Source organism: Heptranchias perlo, chromosome 5 (assembly GCF_035084215.1).
Source record: "Heptranchias perlo isolate sHepPer1 chromosome 5, sHepPer1.hap1, whole genome shotgun sequence".
NCBI classification, from domain to species: domain Eukaryota; kingdom Metazoa; phylum Chordata; class Chondrichthyes; order Hexanchiformes; family Hexanchidae; genus Heptranchias; species Heptranchias perlo.
Genome location: NC_090329.1, coordinates 115124938 through 115148704, shown reverse-complemented (window position 1 = coordinate 115148704; position 23767 = coordinate 115124938). Strand labels below are relative to the sequence as shown.

Here is a 23767-nt window from a genome sequence, read left to right as displayed (position 1 = left end):
TCATGGGCTCTTGCTTGAGTCTTCCTTGACCTGTCCATTCTTACAATGCTGTGAATTAAAGATGGGTCTCTTAGTGATCTACACGTTAAGAACATAAGAAAGCACGGAAAAATAAAAAATATCAACCAATCAAGCATGTTTCTTCCACAGGCCAAGTAACATCTGTCCTACCCTGCATTGTACCCACATCTTCGTTCTTCAGAGAGAACATTCTGCATAAAAATTCCTGCTCCCCCAAAGATAAACAAGCAAAACTGCTGAATATTCATCCATCTGCACTGTACAGTCACAATCTGCTGTCCTCTAGAACCGATTCGCTGCCCATCTCAGCAGCAAAGGAACCACTGCATCCCCTGGATCATTTGATCATCTCATTCTACATCTATCTCTGTAACCACCAATATGATCTGCAGCCAGATATTTATCCATATTCACATGAAATACAAATTGGTACCAATTAAAAAGTGTTCGATATATTCACAGACTGGTTTAAAACTTGGAGACAGCTGGTTGTGGAGTAGTGGGTGTGGTACTGGTGCAGCTCAGAGCCTCTGTACCGCCATTTGAATTTGCAAACCTTTCCTTACAAGATGCTTCACCGTGGCAATAATGCTCTTTTTTAATTCATTGTGTTTATGTGACCTCTGCTCTTATTGTACACATGGTCTTTTGATCTGTTGATAGTTTTCAAAAGGATGTGGACAATTAAATAGAGGAGCTAAAGAATGACAGATGGATTTGAATGTGATAAAAGTTCACAGTACTGCATATTGGTACAGGAATCATGAAACGACTTTTCAAATTTTTGTCATTAAAAGATCACATTTATTGACTCTAACTTCTCCTCTGCTGAAGTTACCATCAGCAATGGCTCCAGTTCTATTGGTCAGGCCAGAACAAATTCCTTTGCTCCCTGGAATGACCTCAAACTCCTTAGTCAACTGGCCCAGTACCTCAGCCAATCTCCTGGATCTTTGCCTCACTTCTAACTTTAACCCTAAGGATAACTTTTCACTTTTAGCACTTCCTGCAATTGAAGCCGAGGTGACCTTTTTATATTGACAGGTGAGGCGCAGTTAACCAAACCCAATGAGAGCCAGCGGGTTAAAATGGCAACAGGCCATTCACCCACACACAATCCGTTTTATTTTCTTCTCCACGGTTTCGGCCTGTTCTTTTTTTTAGCCGAATCCTGCCGCTGCTGGTTGTCTTTGGACCTTTGGTTGTAGATGGTTGGTTTGTTATCCGAGCAGTCGGCCCACCCGGCCCTGATCTGATCGCCGCTGTTGGGCTGCACACCGTTCCCGCTCCTCCTCCTGCAGCGCACAGCCGCCGCTCTGATCACCACTCACCGCCCCATTCAGCAGCGCCTGGCCGCCCTGGCTCACTCCCCCGTTTTTAATGAAACAGACGCCGCTCCACGTTATTAAACCGAACCTGGAGTGGACTTAGCCCCAGACCAGGAGCCCGGACTCTGGCGCCAGCGGCTGCCAACAACGACATTGATCCCCGCTCCATCCCCTGTCGCAGGGGTGGCTCGTCAGCGTATGTTGGAAATTCGGATGTGGGGCTGAATTGCAGGCTCATAATTTCCCTTCCATTCCTTTAATGGAGAGAAAGCATTGGGCGCAAATCGAGCGCAGTCCTGAAATCCCGCTATGTGCTCCCAGCACACGTTGCCTGTAGTGCTCGAAATGGAAGCTTAGTTCTATATGTTTCCTTAGCACAGGTCATGCAACAGGTCACGCTCTGTAAATCGATCTTATTCTGCAGGATAGGGCTGATTTTGCGTCCTTGGCCAAGTAGAGCTCTGAGCTGACTGCTGGCAAATTTGAATAATTAGCAGATAAATGTTACCAGTTAGTATTCCTGGTGTGCAGGGCTCCACTCAACAGGAGGGAAGATCAGCCAACTGGGCAAGTTGGTCAGCACACCCAATTAACAAGCTGCCAATTTTCTGGTTATACATTTTAATGAGTGGAATATATGGAGGGGCAGTGAATCAAGTGCTCTGACCTCCTCTCCCCCATTCCATCACCCTCTACCTGTAGTGAGGGCTTCACGGGAGCAAGTATGGCATTCCCTATGGCATATCCTTGTAAGCCATTATAATGGAGGAGGAGCACAGGATGGAGCAAAGGAGACTCAGGTAGCATTTAGGAAATTGCAGCCTACCAGATATTACCCAACGCCCCCCCCCCCCCCATAGAATATACAGGCAGCACATGTCAGGTGAAGACATTCTGAGGAATTGTGCACTGTACCAAAGGAGAAATAGGCCATTCTACACACACACAAACACGCTCATATGCCCTCACTGCTCTCGCTCTCTCTCTGGCTGTGCAGGTGACCAATGCCCTCAATTTTTACTACTTAGAATTTACAGCACAGAAACAGGCCATTCGGCCTAACTGGCCTATGCCAGTATTAATGCTCCAATCGAGCCTCCTCCTTCTACTTCATCTAACCCTATCTGCATATCCTTCTATTCCTTTCTCCCTCATGTACTTATCCAGCTTCTCCGTAAATGCTATTCATCTCAACTACTCCATGTGGTAGCAAGTTCCACATTCTAACCACTCCCTGGGTAAAGGAGTTTCTCCTGAATTCCTTGGACTTATTGGGGACTATCGTATTTTTATCGCCACTAATTTTGGACTCCCCGCAAGTGGAAACATCTCTACTTCTTCCCTATCAAACCCCTTCATAATTTTAAAGACCTCTATCAGGTCAACCTCAGCATTCCCTTTTCTAGAGAAAAGAGCCCCAGCCTGTTCAATCTTTCCTGATGGTGAAAACCTCTCAGTTCTAGTATCATACTTGTAAATTTTTTTGTACCTTCTCCAGTGTCTCTATGTCCTTTTAATAATATGCAGACCAGAACTGTACACAGTACTCTAAATGTTGTCTAACCAAGGTTCTATACAAGTTTAACATAACCTCTCTGCTTTTCATTTCCATTCCTCCATAAGAACATAAGAAATAGGAGTAGGAATAGGCCATACGGCCCCTCGAACCTGCTCCGCCATTTAATAAGATCATGGCTGATCTTCGACCTCACCTCCACTTTCCCGCCCGATCCCCATATCCCTTGATTCCCTTAAGAGTCCAAAAATCTATCGATCGCAGTCTTGAATATACTCAATGACTGAGTATCCACAGCCCCCTGGGGTAGAGAATTCCAAAGATTCACAACCCTCTGAGTGAAGAAATTCCTCCTCATCTCAGTCCTAAATCGACCATCCCTTATCCTGAGACTATGTCCCCTAGTTCTAGACCCTCTAGCCAGGGGAAACAGCCTCTCAACATCTACCCTGTCATGCCCTCTAAGAATTTTATACATTTCAATGCGATCACCTCTCATTCTTCTAAACTCTAGAGAATATAGACCGATTCTTCTCAATCTCTCCTCAGAGGACAATATGCTCATCCCAGGAATTAATCTAGTGAACCTTTGTTGAACCGCCTCTAAGGCAAGTATATCCTTCCTTAGGTAAGGAGACCAAAACTGTACACAGTACTTCAGGTGTGGTCTCACCAAAGCCCTGTTCAATTGCAGCAAGACCTCCTTACTCTTGTATTCCAATCCCCTTGCAATAAAGGCCAACATTCTATTTGCCTTCCTAATTGCTTACTGTACCTGCATGTTAACTTTTTGTGTTTCGTGGACAAGGACACCCAAATCTCTGTGAAGAACACCAACATTTAATAGTTTCTCACCATTTAAAAAAATATTCTGTTTTCCTATTCTTCCTACCAAAGTGAATAACATCACATTTCCCCACATTATACTCCATCTGCCACCTTCTTGCCCACTCACTTAACCTGTTGATATCCCTTTGCAGATTCTTTGTATCCTCCTCACAGCTTACTTTCCCACCTAGCTTTGTATCGTCAGCAAACTTGGATACATTACACTCGGTCCCTTCATCCATGTCATTAATATAGATTGTAAATAGCCGAGGCCCAAGCACTGATCCTCGTCCCACCCCAGTAGTTACAGCCTGCCAACCTGATAATGACCTGTTTATTCCTACTCTCTGTTTTCTATCCATTAACCAATCTTCTATCCATGCTAACATATTATCCCCAACCCCATGAGCCCTTATTTTGTGTAACAATCTTTTGTATGCCGATGCCGGTGATGGACTGGGGTGGACAAATGTTCGTGACGAAGGAGCAAAGCTCCGAAAGCTTGTGATTTCAAATAAAGCTGTTGGACTATAACCTGGTGTTGTGCGTCTCCTTACATTAATCTTTTGTGTGGCACCTTATCGAATGCCTTTTGAAAATCCAAATATACTACATCCACTGGTTCCCTTTTATCTACCCTGCTACTTACATCCTCAAAAAACTCTAATAGATTTGTCAAACACGATTTCCCTTTCATAAAACCGTGTTGACTTGGCCTAATCATATTTTAAGTGCCCTGTTACCACTTCCTTAATAATGGATTCCAGCATTATCCCGAAGACTGATGTCAGGCTAACTGACCTGCAATTCCTTGTTTTCTCTCTCCCTCCTTTCTTGGAGAAATGAATCCCAGTTGTTTGCATTTTTTATGGCCCTGTTAACCTGTGGTGCCACTTTTAATGATTTGTGAATCTGTACCCCTAGATCCCTTTGCTTCTTTACCCTATTTAGTCTCTTATTTTCCAAGGAGTATGTGGCCTCCTTATTCCTCCTACCAAAATGCACCACTTCACACTTATGTATATATAAATTAATTTGCCTTTCCACAAGTTTATTAACGTCTTCTTGTACTCTGTCACATTCTTCCTGTATTAACCACACCCCCAATTTGGTGTTGTCCACAAATTTTGAAATTGTACTTCTGATTCCCGAATCCAAATGGTTTATGTAAATGGTGAACAACAGTGGTCCCAGCATTGATCCCTGTGGAACACCACTTCCCACCTTCCGTCAGTCTGAGTAAATACTTTTAACCCCTACTCTCTGTTTTCTGTTTTGTAGCCAGTTTGCTAACCATTCTGCTACTTGTCCCCTGACTCCACATCCTCTGAACTTAGTCATGAGTCTATTATGCGGCACCATATCGACGGTCTTTTGAAAATCCAAATATATTACATCTACTACGTGACCCTTATCGATTTTTTCTCTTAGTTCTTCAAAGAATTCAATAAGGTTGATCAAGCATAACCTTCCCTTTTGAAATCCATGCTGACTATTCTTTACTATATTTTCATTTTCTAGATGTTTTTCTATTACATCTTTGAGTATAGATTCCATTATCTATCCTACTGCTGCCATTAAGCTAACTGGTCTATAGATCCCTGGACTTGTTCTATCTCCCTTTTTAAATATAGGAATCACATTAGCTGTCTGCCAGTCCTCTGGCACTATTTCCTTTTCTAATGAATTTTTATATATATGTAGTAGTGCCTCTGCTATCTCTTCCCTAACTTCTTTTTAAATGTGCAGATGCAATCCATCCAGACCGGGAGTCTTATACTCTCTAAATTTGACTCGTTTATCAATTATCTCCACCCCTTTCTATCATAAATTAGTTGATATCTTTTTGATCTCTTCTAATGTCATGTCCAGCCCGGTTAGTCTCCCTGCTAAATACTGAGGCAAAGTAATTATTTAATATTTCTGCCATTTCGCTATCATTACCTGTGAGTTTATCTTGTGTATTCCTTAGTGACCCTATCCCTATCCTTATTTTTCTTTTGTTATTTATGTGTCTGCTGAATACTTTACTATTTCTTTTTATATTCCTTGACAATTTAATTTTGTAGTTTCTCTTTACCTTCCTAGTTGTTTTTTTTGACTTCTTTCCTAACTTCTTTGTATTCTCTCATCACCCTCTTCTTTATGGTCTAAGTACTTAGAGTATGCCTTTTTGTTTAGTTTCAATTTTACCCTTATCTCTTTATTCACATATGATGTTCCACTATTGGCTAGCTTGCTCTTGTTTTTTAGCGATATATATTCTCCTGAACTCTATTGATCTTTGGTATTTTAAATACTTCCCACTGCTGTTCTATTTGTTTGTCAATTTTTTTAAAGTTTATCTTTCCTAGTTTCATTTTCATCCCCTCAAAATGAGCTTTTTGTCCAATCTATTACTTTGGTATTTGTCTTACTTATGTCTTTCTCAATCATTAGCTTAAAACTTATTATATTGTGATCACTATTGCCTAGATGTTCCCCTACGCTCACTTCTCTATCTGCTCTAATTCATTTCCCATTACTAGATCCAGCAATCTCTTGTTGGGCTTCTTACAAACTGGGTAAGAAAGGAGTCCTGTACACATTGTAAAAATTCCATTTCCTTTTCCCTACTTTTTCTTGCCAGTTTATTTGGGGGTAGTTGAAATCTCCCATGATTATTATTCTTTGTTTCTTTGACTCATTTCATAGATTTGCTTACATATTTCTTCCTCCACTTCCTTTCCACTATTAGGTGGTCTGTAGAATGCCCCTATTAGTGTGATCGATGCTTTCCTATCCTTTATCTCAATCTATATGGATTCTGTTTCTCTACTTCTGTTAGTTATGTCCCTTTTTCTACTGCCATTATGTTATCTCTAATTAGTACACAGGGTCATTCCAGGCAGCCATGGGTAATCTCTGTAGTATCAGCCAGGCTACAGTACAGGCATGCATTTGTCAGGTCATTGACACCCCTTACAGGACAGCAGGCGAACTCAACATCTTTGGTATCACAGCAAGGCAGTAGCGAAATATGGCTATTCACATTTACAGGGTTGCTGGCTGGTCAAGGGATTGTGCTCTCTCTTGTTGGAAATGGTCATTGACTGACACTTGCGTGGCACAAATGTTACTTGCCACTTATCAGCCTAAGCCTGGTTGTTGTCCAGGTCTTGCTGCATGCGGGCATGGACTGCTTCATTATCTGATGAATTACGAATGGAACTGAACACTGTGCAATCATCAAGGAACAGTCCCATTTCTGACCTTACGATGGAGGGAAGGTCATTGATGAAGTAGCTGAAGATAGTTGGGCTTAAGATTGAGGAAGAAAGCTTAATGTTAGAGTAATGAATATTTGAACAGTCGCAAAATAAATCATGGGGCAATCCCGCACTCCCAATGGGAAGCTCCACTTAAAGGGAGAATGTGTTGTAGATGGGGCTATGACATTGTTACCCTGATTCTCAAACCTTCACTCTCTGATCGCATAGCTCCTTGCTGGCAGTGCAGGATTACGGAATGTGCTCTCAGATTGGCCTCCTTCTGTGCTGTAAACTTCTAAGGTTCTAAGTTCTATAATAAAATTAGTTGAAATCTCAAGTTATCCTGATTTTTAAGCATGCATGTTTATAGACCACTACACTACGGCTTTGTGAAAGGGAAATCGTGTTTGACTAATTTATTAGAGTTCTTTGAGGAAGTAACAAACAACGTGGATAAAGGGGATCCTGTGGATGTGGTGTACTTGGATTTCCAGAAGGCTTTTGACATGGTGCCACCTCAAAGGCTACGACACAAAATAAGAGCTCATTGTGTAGGGGGTAACATATTAGAATGGATAAAGGATTGGTTAGCTAACAGGAAACAGAGAGTAGGCATAAATGGGTCATTTTCAGGTTGGCAAGATGTAACGAGTGGAGTGCCACAGGGGTCAGTGCTTGGACCTCAACTATTTACAATCTATATCAATGACTAGGATGAAGGGACCGAATGTATGGTTGCTAAATTTGCTGATGACACCAATGTAGGTAGGAAAGTAAGTTGTGAAGAGGACATAAGGAATCTGCAAAGGGATATAGATAGGTTAAGTGAGTGGGCAAAAATTTGGCAGAAGGAGTATAATGTGGGAAAATGTGAACTTGTCCACTTTGGCAGGAGGAATAGAAAAGCAGCACATTATTTAAATGAAGAGAGATTGCAGAACTTTGAGGTACAGAGGGATCTGGGTGTCCTAGTACATGAATCACAAAAAGTTAGTATGCAGGTACAGCAAGTGATTAGGAAGGCAAATGGAATGTTGTCATTTATTGCAAGGGGAATGGAATATAAAAGTAGAGATGTTTTGCTACAGTTGTACAGGGCATTGGTGAGACCACATCTAGAATACTGTGTGCAGTTTTGGTCTCCTTATTTAAGAAAGGACATAATTGCTTTGGAGGCAGTTCAGAGAATGTTCACTCGACTGATTCCTGGGATGAGGGGTTTATCTTATGAGGAAAGGTTGGACAAGTTGAGCCTGTATACACTGGAGTTTAGAAGAATGAGAGGTGATCTTATTGAAACATATAAGATCCTGAGGGGATTAGAAGGGGTAGATGCTGAGGGGATGTTTTCCCTTGTGGGAGAGACTAGAACTGGGGGCCACAGTTTAAAAATAAGGGGTCTCCCATTTAAGACAGAGATGAGGAATTTTTTTTTCCCTCAGAGGGTGGTGAGTCTGCGGAACTCCCTTCCCCAGAGAGCGGTGGAGGCAGGATCATTGAATATTTTTAAGGCTGAGTTAGATAGATTCCTGATTAACAAGGGAGTCAAAGGTTATAGTAGGTAGACAGGAAAGTAGGGTTGAGGTCACAATCAGATCAGCCATGATTTTATCAAATGGCAGAGCAGGCTCGAGGGGCCAAATGGCCTACTCCTGCTCTTAATTCATATGTTCGTATGTTCATACTTCATTGACTGTGAAGCACTTTGGGACATTATATAAATGCAAGTTTTTTCTTTTTATTAAAATGGGTGGAAATGTAACAATTTTATGCCTAATTTATTGTAATGGTTCTATGACTGTGTTGTATATAAAGGTAAATATTCCATGGTTCCTCTTTTTTAGTCCTTAGTAAGGCACACATACAAAATCCCAATGCATTCCCAGCTTCCAAGCATATATGATCAATGGTTTACACATCTTCTCTACATGTGTGGTCATAATGTTTCTTGTCCTTCTGTGCATGTGCAACCTCTAGCCATGCTGTTGATTAACGGGTCTGAATCTTGGCATCTGCGTTCAATCCTGAAGTGTGAAAGAAAAACATGTGTGGGGATCAGAATAGTAAAGAGCAACTATCTGCAGCACAAAGATAAACTCGGCGATGACAAGCAAACTCTATCAGTCAGATTGTTCTAAATCGTTTGGGGCTTCGATAGTATTGGAAAAATGGAAATGTGAGGCAATAGTTGGTGAATAGATCAGTTTTGTGGGATTAGTGTAAGATTGTAAAAACTTACATTTATATAGCACTTTAACACATCCTCAGGACATCCCAAAGCACTTCACAGCCAACAGATTTCTTTGTTCTGAAATGTGGGCAGCACTGCATTTATTGCCCATTTCTCGTTGCCCTGGGAAGGTGGCGTTGGACTGCGTCCTTGAATCGTCGCTGTCCTTGCAATGGTGGAGCTCCCACTGTTTTTATGTGAAGATAAGTTGTATTACTTGAACTAAGCGAGTTCAATTATAATTACTGTTCTGTATGTTCACCTTAACAGTGAAATAAAGCAACTTATCGATTTGTATCAGGTTTCATCTCACCAAGAGTTTGCTTGGTCCCTCGTTGGAGAGATTGAAGAAGTACACACGCAAAAGGCACAAATATCTGGTTCAGGTCATGAGAGCTACTGTTGTAGGTCTCTGGCTTACATTCTTGTGCAATTAGATTTCGGCCCGTGTAAGTCAACTCCCGTAACAGTAAGAATCTCAGACCACTTATGGGGACAACATATGCCACTGAACCCAGAAAGTATCTATGGCGATCCTTTTAAAATTTATTTTTGGGATGTGGGCAATGTGAGTGAGGCCACATTTATTGCCCATCTTAAGTGTCCCTGAGAAGGTGATCAAGGAGAAGGATGGCCTTCTCCTTGATCAGCTGCTGTTCTTGTGTTGATGGTGCTCCTACAATGGTGTTAGGTAGGGAATGCCAGGATTCTGACTCAGCGACAATGAAGGAATGGCGGTTTGTACAAGTCAGGATGTTGTGTGGCTTTGATCAAGCAAACTGCTCTGTCTTGGATGGTGTTAAGCGTCTTGAGTGTTGCTGCAGCTGCACCCATCCAGGCGAGTGGTGAGAATTCCATCAGAGTCCTGACTTGAGCCTTGTAGATGGTAGAGAGGTTTTGAGGGGTCAGGAAGTGAATCCATTCTTCGCAGAGTACTCAGCTTCTGGCCTGCTGTTGTTGCCATGGTGTTGATATGACTTAGCCAGTTCCTGAATTTATAACACATGTATTCCATGAATGGCATTGAAATAGTTAAGGAGTAACTTAAAGAAAGCTAGAAGTCTTAGTAGACTCGATGTTTAGCTTGTCCAGCCAATGTGGCGTAGCGATCAACAAAACAAATATAATGTTGAGCTATATAGCCAAAGCAGTAGAATACAAGTCATGATCAAACTGTACAATGCTCTAATGAGACTACAGTTTGAGTATTGTGTCCAGTTCTGGTTACTGTGACACTGGTGAGACATTCAGACATTGGAGAGGGTGCAAAGAAGAGCCACAAGGCTGATCCCCAGTCTTAGGGGTCTGCGTTATGAGGAAAGACTGGAGAAATGTATGTTTCTCAGCCTGGAATGGAGGCATCTGAGGGGTGACCTTATAGAGGTATACAAAATTATAAATGGCATGGACAAAGTAAATCCAGGAAATTATTTTAAATTGAATTGTGAATTAAGAAAAAGGGTCACATTTATAATTTTGTATACCTCTATAAGGTCACCTCTCCGATGCCTCCATTCCAGGCTGAGAAACATAAATTTCTCCAGTCTTTCCTCATAACGCAGACCCCTAAGACTGGGGATCAGCCTTGCGGCTCTTCTAGTTAAAGATAAATTTAGGACTAATATCAGGAAGTTGTTCTTAACACAAGTGATTAACAAATGGAATGGAGTTCCAGATAGAATTAAGAACCAATTAGCTGCTGCAATGTGGGAGGTATTAGGGTCATTCTGGCCTTTTTTAAATCTGTAATTATCTTGTGATGACCCCCTGCTGTGCTGTAAAATTATATGAACAAATTGAGAACTTAGAAGTGACTTTAAGAGGTAAAATGGCCTCTATGGGGAGAAAGGGAAAGGGGCTCACTGGGATGAATATACAAAAATGAAGAAACTGTTTAAAAGGGTGATCAGAGGGACAAAGAGAGGTGTGGACAAAGGCATAAGAGCTGAGGCTAAGCATAACAGTAAAAAAATCTTTAAGCAGCACAACAGTAAGAGGGATAGTTAGAGAAGAGGTGAAAGCCATACAAGATGCGAATAGACTTAAAATTGAAGATAAGCACAAAATAGTAACTGTTCTGAATGAATACTTCCTCAGAGCATTCACAAGGGAAGATTAGAGCAATATGCCCTCTCCAGACAAAGATATTCCAAGTACAATCAATGACCACTATATATGAGATGGAAGTCCTAGGCAAGCTAAATGGGCTCAAAATAAATAAATCCCCAGAGATAGATGGTATTTATCCCAGAATGCTAAGAAAGACTAAGGGGGACATTTGTGAACCAATGACAATCATAGAGAGAGAGTCAATGGACATTGGCGAAGGACCAGAAGATTGAAAACAGGCCAGTGTAGTGCCCATTCAAAAGGGTGACAAAACAGACACAGGCAACTACAGACCATTAGTCTTATTTCTGTTCCTGTACAATAATGAGTAGTAAGCGTGAGGATTATCTGTACAAACAATAACCTCGTTAACAGCAGCCAGCATCAGTTCAGAAGGGGAAGATCCTGCTTGGCCAACTTCCTCGACTTCTTTGAAATCGACAGTTTCCTAGAAGTAAAGGGAATTAGGGGTTACGGGGAGTGGGCAGGAAATTGGACATGAATTTAGATTTGAGATTAGGATCAGATCAGCCATGATCTTATTGAATGGCGGAGCAGGCTCGAGGGGCCGATTGGCCTACTCTTGCTCCTATTTCTTATGTTCTTATGTTCTTAAATAACATACCAAATGGACTGTGGGAAACTTTACGACGGGAGTACCTTGACTTCCAAAAGGCTTTTGAGAAAGTTCTACATGAACGTCTATTGATTAAACTCAGAGCTGCAGGAATGGATAAGAAACAGGCTGAAGGGTAGGAAAGAATGAGTCCTCATTAAATGAGTCATATCAGAGTACTGAGTCAGGCGACTCAGGGCTTGGTGATGGGGCCACGACTGTTTCTAATTTACAGAAATGACCTGGATTCAGAAACTCAATAAAACTGGACAAGATAGAAGGTAATACCATACGAGGAGGAGCGGTAGAATCAGAGGAGGAAGCTCGGAAATTACAAAGTGGGTTGGACAAGATGTGTAAATGGACAGAATAATGGCAGATGAAATTTAATACAGACAAATGAAAAGTGCTATGCATAGAAAGGAAAAAAGGCAGCCTACTCCATAAATGGTGTTGAAATAGCTAAGAATCATAAAATCATAGGAATGGTTACAGCACAAAAGGAGGCCATTTGGCCCATCAAGCCTGCGCCGGCTCTTTGTAAGAGCAATCCAGTTAGTCCCATTCCCCTGCTCTTTCCCCGTAGCCCTGCAAATTTTTTCCCTTCAAGTATTTATCCAATTCCTGTTTGAAAGCCACGATTGAATCTGCTTCCACCACCCTTTCAGACAGCGCATTCCAGATCATAACTACTCGTTGCGTAAAAAAGTTTTTCCTCATGTCGCCTTTGGTTCTTTTGCCAATCACCTTAAATCTGTATCCTCTGTTACTCGACTCATCCGCCAATGGGAACAATTTCTCTTTATTTACTTTAAACCCTTCATGATTTTGAACACTTCTATCAAATCTCCTCTTAACCTTCTCGGCTCTAAGGAGAACAACCCCAGCCTCTCCAGTCTATCCACGTAACTGAAGTCCCTCATCCCTGGAACTATTCTAGTAAATCTTTTCTGCACCCTCTCTAAGGCCTTCACATCTTTCCTAAAATGCAGTACCCTGAATTGGACACAATACTCCAGTTGTGGCCGAACTAGTGTTTTATAAAGGTTCAACATAACTTCCTTGCTTTTGTATTCTGTGCCTCTATTTATAAAGCCCAGGATCCCTTATGCTTTTTAAACCGTTTTCTCAACCTGTTCTGCTATCTTCAAAGATTTGTGCACATACACTCTCAGATCTCTCTGTTCCTGCACCCACTTTAGAATTGTACCATTTAGTTTATATTGCCTCTCCTCGTTCTTCCTGCCAAAATGTATCACTTCGCACTTTTCTGTGTTAAATTTCATCTGCCATGTGTCCGCCCATTCCACCAGCCTGCCTATGTCCTCCTGAAATCTATCACTATCCCCCTCACTGTTTACTACATTTCCAAGTTTTGTGTCATCTGCAAATTTGGAAATTGTGCCCTGTACACCCAAGTCCAAGTTATTAATATATATCAAGAAAAGCAGTGGTCCTAGTACCAACCCCTGGGGAACACCACTGTAAACCTTCCTCCAGTCCAAAAAACAACTGTTCACCACTACTCTCTGCTTCCTGTCATTTAGCCAATTTCACATCCATGCTGCCATTCCCCCTTTTATTCCACGGGCTTCAATTTTGCTGACAAGCCTATTATGTGGCACTTTATCAAACACCTTTTGAAAGTCCATATACACAACATCAGCCGCATTGCCCTCATCAAACCTCTCTGTTACCTCATCAAAAACTCAATCAAGTTAGTCAAACACGATTTGCCTTTAACAAATCCATGCTGGCTTTCCTTTATTAATCCACACTTGTCCAAGTGACTATTAATTTTGTCCCGGATTATCGTTTCTAAAAGTTTTCCCACCACCGAGGTTAAACTGACTGGCCTGTAGTTGCTGGGTTATCCTTACATCCTTTTTTGAACAAGATTGTAACATTTGTATTTCTCCAGTCCTCTGGCACCACCCCTGTATTTAAGGAGGATTGGAAGATTATGGCCAGCATCTCTGCACCCTTACTTCCCTCAGCAACCTAGGATGCTTCCCATCCGGATTGGATGACTTATACACTTTAAGTACAGCTGGCCTTTCTAGTACCTCCTCTTTATCAATTTTTAGCCCATCCAGTATCTCAACTACCTCCTCTTTTACCGTGACATTGGCAGCATCTTCTTCCTTGGTAAAGACAGATGCAAAGTATTCATTTAGTACCTCAGCCATGCCCTCTGCCTCCATCGGTAGATCTCCATTTTGGTCCCTAATAGGCCCCACGCCTCCTTTTACTACCCGTTTACTGTTTACATGCCTATAGAAGATTTTTGGATTTCCTCTTACCAGTCTATTCTCATACTCTCTCTTTGCCCCTCTTATTTCCTTTTTCACTTCTCTGTAATTTCTATATTCAGCCTGGTTCTCACTTGTGTTATCAACCTAACATCTGTCATAAACTCCCTTTTTCTGCTTCATCTTTCTATCTCTTTCTTCATCCAGGGAGCTCTGGCTTTGGTTGCCCTACCTTTCCCCACTCATGGGAATGTACCTAGACTGTACCTGAACCATCTCCTCTTTAAAGGCCGCCCATTGTTCAATTAGAGTTTTGCCTGCCAATCTTTGATTCCAAATTACCTGGGCCAGATCCGTTCTCAACCCATTGAAATTGACCCTCATCCAATTTTTACTCTAGATTGCTCCTTGTCCTTTTCCATAACTAATCTAAACCTCATGATACTATGATCACTGTTCCCTAAATGTTCCCCCACTGACACTTGCTCCACTTGACCCACCTCATTCCCCTGAACTAGATCCAGCAATGCCTCCTTCCTCATTGAGCCAGAAACATAGTGATCAAGGAAGTTCTCCTTGACACACTTCAGAAATTCCTCCCCCCTTTGCCCTTTACACTATTACCACCCCAGTCTGTATTAGGATAATTGAAATCCCCCATTATCACTGCTCTATAGTTCTTGCACCTCTCTGTAATTTCCTTGCAAATTTGTTCCTCTATATCCTTCCCACTAATACACCCAGAAGTGTAATGGCACCTCTATTGTTTCTTAACTCTAACCAAATAGATTCTGTCTTTGACCCCTCCAGAACATCCTTTCTCTCCAGCACTGCAATATTCTCCTTAAATCAATACTGCCACCACCCCACCCCCTCCTTTCTTTCCTTCCTTATCTTTCCTGAACACCTTGTATTCAGGAATATTTAGTACCCAATCCTGCCCTTTTTTTGAGCCAGGTCTCCGTTATTGCCACAACATCATATTCCCTTGTGGCTATTTGCGCCTGCAGCTCACCAACGTTATTTACTTTGCTTCGTGCATGCACTATAAACCTATCTTAGACCTTGTATTCTCTCTTAGTCTGATCCCACCCAATACTGGACTATTTCTTACTCTAGTGCTATCTGTCTCTCCTAATCCTTTGTGCCCTTGTTTCTCCTTTCCATTGCTACATCCTGGTGCCCATACCCCTGCCAAATTAGTTTAACCACCCCCCCTCCCACAGCACTAGCGAATCTCCCCGCGAGTGTAGCTGAAAGAGACCTATGAGTGTTCGCAGACTCATCACTAACTTTGTCCAATCAATGCAGAGCAGTAATCCACAAAGCTAATAGGATATCGAACTGCAAAACCAAAACAGTAGAATATTAATCAGAGGAGGCAATGATCAAATTATACGGTGCTCTGATCAGACTGCACATTGAGTACTGTGTTTAGTTCTGGTCGCCAAAAAACAAGAGAGACATTCATGATCTGGAGGTAGTACAAAGAGCCACAAGGCTAATCGCCAGTGTCAAGGGGCCTGAGTTATGAGGAATACTCTGGGGCTTTTCAGCTTGAAAAAGACATGCGTAAAGGATGATCTTATAGAGATTTATAAAATTGTTAAGGATATAAAATAAGTTAACCCGCAATCTAACTTTAAGTTAAACTATGGGAGTAGATCTAGGAGACACAGGTTCAAACTAGTAAAAGGTAATTTTAGGACTGATAAGAGTGATCAACTTGCATAATAAATCCCAGATAGAGTAATGAAAGCAAAAACCCCTCGAATCATTCACGAAACAACTGAATGCTACAATGGGATGTTTGGAGATCTCTGGATGAGATAACTGGAAAAGAAAAAAAAGCTTGTTTTTTTTTATTCATTCATGGGATGTGGGCGTCGCTGGCGAGGCTGGCATTTATTGCCCATCCCTAATTGCCCTTGAGAAGGTGGTGGTGAGCCGCCTTCTTGAACCGCTGCAGTCCGTGTGGTGAAGGTTCTCCCACAATGCTGTTAGGAAGGGAGTTCCAGGATTTTGACCCAGCGAGGATGAAGGAACAGCGATATATTTCCAAGTCGGGATGGTGTGTGACTTGGAGGGGAACGTGCAGGTGGTGTTGTTCCCATGTGCCCGCTGCCCTTGTCCTTCTAGGTGGTAGAGGTCGCGGGTTTGGGAGGTGCTTTTCAATGGGATTGCAGTCGATGTCATTGACAAAAATATCTCAGAAAACCCAATAGACTAAATCTTAAAAGACTATTACAAAAGTAATCTTGGGAAGTTTCTAAAGGCTTCTACACACACTCTGTGCCTTGGAGATGAATTGTGAAATGCATAGACAATTTGCCTCTCTGTCACTAGAATGAATGGGGGTTGCGTGGAAAATCCCCCACCTCAGCAAGACAACCCCCATTCCATTCCGATTATGACGTCAGCCGTTTTGTATCTTTCCGCAGTGACGACACTTCCGCACTTTCATCAGGATAGGTTGCACGCCCAGCGGCGGTTTGTGTGAGAGGGCGAGCCTTGTGACGTAAGAGCCTTTTTTTTAAAAAAAATCTCCCCCAGCACAAAGAGCGAGTCGGGAGAAATTAGAGGCTTAAATAATAAAGGAAGGGAGGGAGGGGACAGTCAAAGGAGATGTGAGTGCAAGCCTGCCGGCTTCTCAGGTAAGTGCGTGTTGCTTTTTATTTTGCATTTTAAAATAATGAGTTTGCAGTTTGATTTGAAGTTTGCCTTGAATGTTGTGGAGACAGAAGGACCTGCTGGGTGATGGGGGGAAGAGAGAGAGAGAGGGCTGTGATATGGGGGGGAGTGAGAGAGAGAGAGAGAGAGAGAGAGGCTGCAGCAGATTTCCCACATCAGGCAACACACACACAACATGCATTTGTCATCTGCACCGAGCGGATTTATATAGTGTGTGCATTTTTAAAATTTGGATTTTTTTTTTGTGAAAAATGTCATGTTTCTTTATGGTAGTTTGCATGTATTTTGTGAAGGGTTTTGCCAAAAGAGGATTTCTGTTGCTTTAGTTTGGGGGGAGAGATTGCAGCAGCAGTCTTGTATCCTAAAAGCTTTCAAATACCGTTATAAATAAATAAATAAATAAATAAAACCCAACACGGGTAGAAGGGTGGTGTCAGGCAGTAAACATATAAATAAGTCATACAGTTTTATTTATGTTGCTTGTGTTATTTTTCTCTCTCTCTCTTTCCTCGTCCTGCCAATGACCTCCTTATTTTAAGTATTCACTTTACTGCTGGCAACATATGTTGGTAACAAACACTGAGCTCCAGCCGCAGTGTGAAGTCTCCAGACTCGTGTTTGTGTACTTTGCAGTTTGATATTTATCTTTTTTTAAGGTGAATTTTTTTTATAACGATACATTGTTTCCCAACCCGCCAGTTATTACAAAAGACTGATTAATAATCTGGTGAACAGTGCGTCCGAAAGGAATCCGGGACAAGTCTTGCTTAGAATCACCCAGCTACTTTTTTGTTGAACAGGGTTTGTGCTGAAACGGCTGCTCCCTGTTTGATTTACTTTGAATTATTATTTTGAGCTTTTGTTTTTTCTCGTTTCGTTTTTTTCCTCCCACTAGTTTTAACCCAGTTTCTAGCCTACGTTTAAATGTGCACTTTCGTTTTGTAAAGCCATCCACGATCTGGTGGAGTTTGTTCGATGTAATGTTGACACTCGGATTAGAAATTGTTGATCCAAAGTATCCCCTTCTCCAAACTCTGCTCTCAAGCTCTCACTTCCGTCCACTATATCCCTTTTTAGAGATGTATTACTGGACTGAGATGGATTGTAACTGAATCAGCGCCGGGACATTGACGCCCCAGACTTCAGTAACTGGTTATTAGGGACCGTTTAGCGCTGTCACATTACACAGGTGCGGCTGTGGCAGTTTAACGCAACCTGAGATCTTTCATTCCTTCAGTGTGGGATTTGATGGGACTTTTTTTTCTCTGTAAGCAGTCTATCCACATGCTGCATGAACAAAGCCTTTATTATAGACTCAAACCCTTTTTGTGACCAGTCTTTCTGTATTGTATTCGTACTTTATAGAATACATGGGTTAAATGTTTCTATGTGAAATCTTTTTATTTGTGCTGAGGAAAAACAGCTCGTATAACATTTTTACAGGAGAGTTTCTGTGTACAGTGTTTCTATGTGGGACCCTACAGAAGGAATCTATACATTATCAATGTACACATAAATTATCCTCAGTGCGATCTCAATGAAATCGTTTGCCATGTGGCCTTTATGTATTTCTACTGGGAGCCTGAAACTTATGTAATAAAATTATTGTTTTCATAATTTGTAGTTTAGCTGCTGAACAGTTTTTTTTTTGCATTATTCGTAATATGACTATAGATCTACCTAGGTTGATATATATTATTTTCCCACAACATTGCTTACTAAAACTGCAAGGTTAAATCAGAACAAAAACAATATGAAATGTAGCAGGTTCTGGATGAGAGATGGTGACTACGTTGATATGCTGGGTACTATATAGTGGGACTTGGAAACTGTCTACATTTAGAAGACGAACCATCATACATTTCAAGAATCCCATATATATCTGCACCACAGTGCCTTCTCTTGACAGTTACAGTTTGAAAGTAAACTTGTACATTTTAATCAGTCAAAAAAAGGAGAAACAAAAGCAAAGACAATAAAATAAATGAATGAGAAGAATTCCACAGTAATTACAACACAGGAGCAGGGTGTTCATTCGGACCAGTCTATATTGATGTTTATCTTCCACACAATCAGTAGTTCTAATCCCATGTGCCTGCTCTGTCCTGATATCCCATTATTCCTCTTCCCTTCAACCACCTAGTTAACCTATTCTTAAATGTTGACATCGTCACTGCTTCAGTCACTCACTCATGTAATGCATTCCATTGCCTCACAATCCAGAGTGTAAAAGAAAAAGGTTTCTCCTGCTCTCTGTCCTAAATCTCTTGCATTTAATCATATATCCATGTCCCCTTGTTCTAGACCCCTCAAACACTGGAAACAGTTTGTTTCTATCTACTCCATCCCAACCCTTCATAATTTTGAGCACCTCTATCAAATCACTGCTTGTTCTAACAAAAACAGCCCTAATTTTACAAGTCTTTCTTTGTATTTCTATTTCCTCGTACCAGGCAGTATCCTAGTGAATGTGTGCTGTACCCTCTCTATTCCTATAGTGCAGTGCCCAAAGTTGCACGCAGTAATCCGACTTGGTCTTGCCAAGATTTTATGTTGATTCAGCATTACATCTTGAAATTGCGAAAGAAAGAAAAACTTTGAGAATGTATCAAGTGTAGTAGTTAAGGGTAAACTTGCAAAAATCCAGCACTGTTTCATTTTATGAAACCATGGAAGTTTACAGCACAGAACTAAGACATATGGCCCATTATGGTTTTCCTGCCCTTTTTCTAGAGAAATAAAGAAAAACTAATACACTACCCTGCCCTCTCCACATAGCCCTTTATCTTTCTCTGCTTCAAATATTTATCTACCCTTAAAAGATGAAGTGGTCACTGCCTCAGCTATTCCCTGTGGCATAGCATTCCAAGCTCCAATAACTCTCTGTTTAAAGAGTGGAATTGAGCAAGTTTAAATGGGTAACAGATCAAATTCAAGACATGTATTTTGTCAGTTTTGAAATCTTTCAGTGAGATTTTGGAACTGATTTGGTTTATTGTTTGTAGCAGTAGTATTGTCACATATCAAATCAGAACAATAGTCAAAGCTGATTTTAAAAACGTAATTTTAAATCTTAAATGAGCAACTGATTTGTGTGTTGACTTAAAAAAAAATCAGTTGTGGGTTGTTCAGTAAATTAGCTAGCAGACTGTTTTATCACTGGGACAGAGGGTTTCTATCTATTCCAGACTGCTGGTTTGAAAGTCTTAGTTCTCCATTTGCTGCAAGGATCCTAAAGGAGATGAGCGTGAACAGCTTCAACCAAGTTCCCGGTGAACCACAGATCTACAATACAAAACTGCCCATGATCGGCAGATGAGAGTATATAGGGCGAACAGATGTGACAAGAGGAAAAATTCACACTGGTGCTCTGCTGTGGTCTTTTGAGGCTGGGATTAAGACACAGTGCTGTGGCAGAGTACAAGGAACTTTGCTGTGAAGCTGGCTAGCCTGGGAGTGCATTATGGTAACACTGAGTATAAAGGGGAAAATAATCCCTGACATTCTCCTCTTGATACAAGAATGAAACAAAATAACCCGAAAATATATAAAATTAATGAATCCAGAATAAAGTGTGCTTGCTTTGATAACTCCCTATTATATAAAGCAGTCAGTTACCATGAAACCAGCAATCTGTGCCAGTTTAATGAACGATTCAATGTGGTCAAATAGATGATAAAATGGGTGTGGCTTTGACCGAACACTACAGAGGGCCTTCACTGACTGGAGCTGGTTTATAGTTTTATGAAGTATTGAAAGATGCAATAAACATACAGCATTTACAGTGAATGGCAGCACTATTCTTTTCTCTGAAATGGGAGGCAAGTGTTGTCCATCCATGAACTATTCTGCAATTAGTAATGATTGGCCTTGGTTGTAGTTATTTAATATAAATCTTCTGAAAGTTTGGAGTGTCACTGCTGGTTTTGCACATTTTTTTAACAAGATGAAGTGTTGTTTTGCAGCCTGATTGAGTGTTGTGGAATACAAAATTGATTTCTGATTTCCCCCCTCACCCCCCCTCAAAATAAGCATGCTATGAATGCTAACTCACTGCTATTGGAACGTAAGCAGGTAAGATTATATAACATCAGGTGCCAAATACTAGAGTTTTGTACAGTGTGGTAACCATAGGTAATATTATCTTTTGTGCATGTACAATATTTGTATGAGTAATCAGGCAGTTGGAGTACATTAAGCACAGAGCTCATGTCTGATATATCTCAGGAGCGTAGTTTGAATGATTTGTAATTTCCACCAACTCCTCAATTTGCATAAGATTACAAAATTAGTCATGTGTAATATACAGTGATGTTTTCATTCCTGATTTTAAAATGTCTCTGATGAGTATCTCCCATTGCCATCTATGACAGTGGTGATGAAACTGTGTCTTGATGTCTTGTGGCATTTACTGTATAAATATTATGGTCAAAGGAGGTACTGAGATTTTTGCCAGCAGGTAGTTTAATCATAACACCATAAACAAACATTTAAAGTAGTTGCCAGTGGTTCTGTGGGCTTTTTTTTTAAAGTAATGAATATCATGAATATTGGGGAAAGGGGAAGACAGAGACTGATTATTTTCCCCACCCCAATATCTCCTCCTCATCCCCCTGTTCTTAAGGCACTGATGGACATGGTTCCATAGAAGCTGGCAGGACTCCAGTACTTCACCCAGGGACCATTGTCATGTAGCGACTTAGCTGATGGGTGTCAGCAAAGTAGCATCAGAGCCCAAGTCCTATCCGATGCTCCCCTGATGTCCCCACACATGCACTTTCCAGTAGGAGCCACCGGATAACGATCAGTGATAAGTTAGGAAGCACAGTGAGTAGTGCAGACGGAGCAGGAAGTTACAAAGGGACATCGATAGATTAAATGAGTGGGCACAACGGTGGTAAATGGAGTTCAATGTGGAGACGTGTGAGGTCATCTACTTTGGATCCAAGAAAGACAAATCAGAATTTTTTCTAAACGGTGAGAAACTAGAAATTGTGGAGGAGTTAAGAGATTTGGGAAGTCCAAATACACAAATCACGAAAAGTTAGTGAACAGGTACAAAAACAATCAAAAAGGCTAATGGAATGATGGCCTTTATCTCAAGGGGGCTGGAATACAAAGGGGGGGAAGTTATGCTTCAGTTGTTCGGAGCCTTGGCCAGACCCCATCTGAAGTATTACATTCAGCTTTGGGCACTGCACCTCAAGAGGATATATTGGCTTTGGTTGGGGTGCAGCACAGATTCATCAGAATGATGCTGGGGGTTAAAGGGTTAAATTATGAGGACAGATTGCATAAACTTGGCTTCAATTCCCTTGAGTATAGAAGTTTGAGGGATGATCTAATTGGTGTTTAACATAATAAAATGATTTGATAGGGTAGACAAAGAGAACTATTTCCTCTGGTGAAGGAATCCAGAACAAGAGTGCATAATCTTAAAATTAGAGCTAGGCCATTCAGGAGCAGAATCAGAAAGCATTTTTTCACACATAGGGTAATGGAAATCTGGAACTCTCTCCTCCAAAAGGCTGGACACTGGGTTAATTGAAGCTTTCAAGACTGAGATTGATAAATTTTTATTAGGTAAGGGTGTCAAGGGATGTGGATCAAAGGCGGGTTAAAGGAGTTGAGGTACAGATCAACGTGATCTAATTGAATGGCAGAATAGGCTCGAGAGGCTGAAAGGCGTACTCCTATTCCTATGTTCCTATGATCAGGAGTGAGAGCCCAGCCAAGGGATGATGGCATTGACTGTAGCTCCCTAGCTGATGGCCTCATTGTTATCAGTGAACCCAGCACAGACTGAATTGAATCTGGGAAGTTCTGGTCTGTATGCCTTATTGCTGCATTTGTCAGTGCTTTTCCCCATCAGGGCAGCTATGGCACACTTAGTGGTTCTTTACCTCAGATTGTCACAGCCCATTTTGTAGATTTCTAACCTATATGGTTCTGAGTCACATAATTGAAAATATCTGGAGGTGGGAAGATGTTACCAAGTTATACCTAGCTTGGCACATCAACCTTTTTGCCGTACGATTACATTGCAAAGATTGGTTTTTACTTCAGAACGAGGATAAATATTTTAATTTCTTCACACTGAAGGGGGCTGAAAAGTCAGTTTATGAAATTAAAATCACAGTACCTTAGTTTTCAAAAACCTGCGTTTGTAATTTTAATCTTTATGGACCTAGAGTAGTCAAAATTTCCAATGTGAGTCACCTGCCAGAACTATTTGTAAACACCACATTGGTCCCAGGAGTTTTCAAAGCTGGAGTACTCTTGGAAATTGCAATCAGCAAAGCTTGAGTGGTTTGTAAGTACAGTGTAAACATACAGGCCAGCCTGCCCTCCTTCTGCAAGCTCACAATGTGACTGAATCACACCGTTATCTGAATATTTTTGTGATTAGAATATTCCATTCATTAACAAATTAAACTGTTCTTTAAATGTTCATAACATGGGTATGAATTGCCAGTATGCACCGAGCTCATTGTACAACAGTGAGTTGATGTCACTCAGAACAAGTCCCAGCTTGTTCCCATTATATTGTTTCGCCAAAATGCACGATGGGTACACAGCTGATCAGCTGTAAAAAGCAAAGGTGCATTTTGTTGCTTTTGGTTTCAACTGGTCAAAAATCAGCTGTTTTCTGCAGGACAGGATCTGGAGGACTGGCTGAGTCATGTGTACAGTGATGTGCAACTTTTTACAAAGTTACTTGAAAGCGTAACGCGCCACTTGCAACCTTGTTGAAACTCTTGCTATGACTTCTTGCTTCTGCTTTCCAGTCGAGTGAAGCAGGAGGCAGTAAGGATGACTACAGTCTCAACACGGAGGTTAAGTGGTTCCAAGTAATGTTTATCTAGATTTGTTTTTTTTTATTAAAAAAAACACATTCATAATTTTAAAATTTATGTTTGTTTGA

At 41.2% G+C, this 23767-nt stretch overlaps 1 protein-coding gene across 5 annotated transcripts in view; it reads left to right on the top strand.

Annotated features, from left to right (window-relative positions):
• The first annotated feature begins 16703 nt into the window (after positions 1 to 16703).
• LOC137322036 (tyrosine-protein kinase Fyn) overlaps positions 16704 to 23767 on the top strand; it is a 278886-nt gene continuing 271822 nt past the window's right edge. For 2 of the 5 annotated variants that reach the window (XM_067985066.1, XM_067985062.1), the window contains exon 1: positions 16704 to 16805. The gene's annotated coding sequence lies outside the window, so the exon portion shown is untranslated. The remainder of the gene's footprint in view (positions 16806 to 23767) is intronic. The other 3 variants (XM_067985065.1, XM_067985064.1, XM_067985067.1) reach the window with 3 other exon arrangements.